The following is a 3219-nucleotide window of genomic DNA, read 5'->3' on the forward strand; positions in this document are numbered from 1 at the left end:
AGAGATTATGTTCAGTTCTATTGTATCATTAACAAAATCATTGTGATAAGACACATCAATGACGGCTTTTTTCTATTTTTCGTTTCATTCGTAACCTGTACTGTATTTTTTTCACAAAATATGCAGCGTATGAAATATTCCATCTTTAAATACCATCACGAAGTCAAGCAATCATTCTTACACATCTCACAACTTGAGGCGTTGATAATCATACTTGAGCAGACATGCAGTCCCATAAAGGCTGAGCCAAATGCTAATTCGACAGATGATGCAGCTTTCAGACCGCTTGCAGGGTCTTACGCAATCTGGCATCCGATGGGAGATTTAAAAAGTCATTGTTCCTGTAGACATCTCCTACTTGCCTATTACAAATTGTAATGTCCTTCGTCTGATTCATCCCCGAAAATTGTACCAAAGATATCTCAGGATACTTCTAAAATATGATGATTTACACTTCCTTGCTGTCTCGAATTGGACTGATTGTAATGTTACATTTTAACATTGCATTACTCTTCAGTATTTTCTTTTAATTTACAAAAATAAGATGATATTGTTCCTTAGCGTGACGTGCATAAATTCCTAGAACCAACTAGCAAGTACTCTCTGAAAAAAATCGTGTGAAAATATTCACTCTTGAAGGAGTGAATACAAAAAAGAGCGAATTTAGAGTGAAATTGGAGTGAATTTTGAGTGAAAATGTTCATTTTCACTCGTTTTGGAGTGACCTCAGGGATCACTCCACAATCTTTTCCCTCAATTTTTTTTAGAGAGTACAACTGCGATATTACGTCTTTAAAACAAGACTCTTTTTTATGCTATTATATATTACTGTATGTATTGTATTATATTATATCATCATATTATTATAATCCTTGTTAGATTGTTTCCTTCAATGATGTCCTTGTTTCAAAATGCTAGATTAAAATGTGTCCTTGAAATATTAAATCAAGTAGAAATTGATTTTTAAAAAATCACACATTAATACACATTTGCGACCGAAAGTTTATTACACCCCAGAATGCATATTCATCACTGACTTACGAGGCGTATTTTTGATTTACATTCTGATTGTTCAATTGCTTAGTAGTTGTCATATATCATGTATTTCCATGTTTGCACGCATTTTCAAATGAGACTGCTGTGTAATTTTTACCATAACAGCGCCCTTACCTTATACCCTTAGTAGAAAGGGGATTTGTTCTAATTCAGAGTGGTCTTGAACTGTATATTTCAACAAACAGATTATGGTCTTCTAAGCTGTGAAGATGATTTAAAACCAGCCTCTAAAATAGTTTTTCTGACACATAAAATTTCATAATTCTGTATTGATAGAGAACAAACTATTTACGCCTTCTCTATGTCAGTATAATTTCTTTTGGAGAGTTAATTTTTAATGAATCCTTTCCTGATGGCATGGGCTTTGCAGTGAAGTGTGAGTGTTCATTATTCCAAAGGTTCGTTATTCCGAATCACATAAATTCTCTATTCTTTTTGTTAATCCGAAAAGTGAAAAAGAATTTGTCAATTAATCAGTATCTTTTGTGGCGTTATAGCGGGGGTTCTTTATTCAGTTGGTTCGTTAGTCCAAAAATGTAAAGACGAAGCGTAGTTTAATGAACCTTCGAAATTACGAACATTATTTAATTTCTGTTTAACGAAATTCATCCATCGGATTAACGAACCTTCGTAGGTCTATACTTTCGAACCCGGTATTTCATTTTGGGATATCACCGAACCTTATTTTATCTTTGGATTTAACGAACCTTCGGAATAACAAACTGCATAACGCATCATGAACTTTCTTTACTTGAGCATACGTTGGGTTATCGGTATTGAGCAATCTCAGTAAGCGTTCATCCATGTTCCAGGCCAGCACCTCTGTATTTTGTTTTTATCGGTATTTTTCTTTCAGCACACTTTCTGATCTGATCTAGTATGGGAGAAACTCCTCATGAAGAAGATAGCCACATCACTTTTATAACAGAGCGAAAAAATGGCATTTGCGGTTTCTAAATCGTCAATCCAAAAACATGATATTTATCCCTTTTCTTTGTGTTTGTGAATTGCGAGGTGATGAAAAAGATGATTTACATCTAAATTCCTAGGATATTTATATGTCTAATCCATTCTCTCTTTTTTTTTTGTTTCCTGTTTTGTTTATACCGTTATCATCGTCATCCACTCTGACTGAAATCATCATACCGTTTGCTACTGCTACTACACGCATATATTGATAAAGTGTAATCTGTTGGGCCAACTATGTAGAACTATACTACTAGAAACAGTAGGCCAGAAAGCACTATAGTACATTGACCGAAAGATCGGTCTGTATCTGGTCGTCGGGGAAATGTTCCGCGGAGACTGCGTCTGGCTTCACGGATCCCCTGCGGAGGAGAGCGATAACGTCAAAAAAATAAAAGACTCCTCCGGACAGACGGATCTCTCGTCTATATAGTACAGTAATAGGCTATCTAAAAAAAAAAAATAATAATTACAGTGTGTTATTATTATTCATTGTCATGTAGTAAGTGTACAATCACCATACATCAATTATGTAGGCTGGGTTCACATTCACTTTCAATGGGAGACCCACCCGTCCCCCCCCCCCCCCCAGAACTTCTGTGGTCCCCCCCCCCCCCCTCCTAAAATTGGCCCCCATAACTCGACCCACCATGCAGAGAGCAAGCTGAGTGAGCCCCATGGTGAGCCCACAGAACTCTTACGAATGTATTTCGCACTGAGTGAGTGCACGCAGTTCAGCGCGCGCAGTTTGAAAACGATCCACCATGTACGAACGAACGAAGAAGTCGATCACTTGGAAATTGCATGCACCATCATCATCATCGAGAGAGAGAAAAAAAAATACAAAAAACATAACAATGGCAATCGGAAACGAATTGGAGCTTGTTTGCAGGTAAAGTCGTGGCGCAATCTCTTGGTTTTCGTGGTGAATTTGAACATGATGGCTCGTTATAACGATACATAACATTTGTACGTTTGCGATATCCTATTCCTACATCTTTGATTGATTTTATCTACTGTGTGACAACAGGAACCTATCATTATCATGATTATCAAATGCAATGATGAATGACTCTGTGCTGTGTTATGCCATGGTAGTCCCGCACGTTCAAATATTTGATGGAAGGTAGCCCGACCAGATCCCAGACTCATGTTTCGGTTTAATGTGCTGTTTCTTTAACTTAACATTCTTTAAAC

This window comes from Diadema antillarum, unplaced genomic scaffold, assembly GCF_040938485.1.
Source record: "Diadema antillarum isolate AM-2024a unplaced genomic scaffold, OU_Dant_1.0 seq00000136_RagTag, whole genome shotgun sequence".
NCBI lineage: Eukaryota > Metazoa > Echinodermata > Echinoidea > Diadematoida > Diadematidae > Diadema > Diadema antillarum.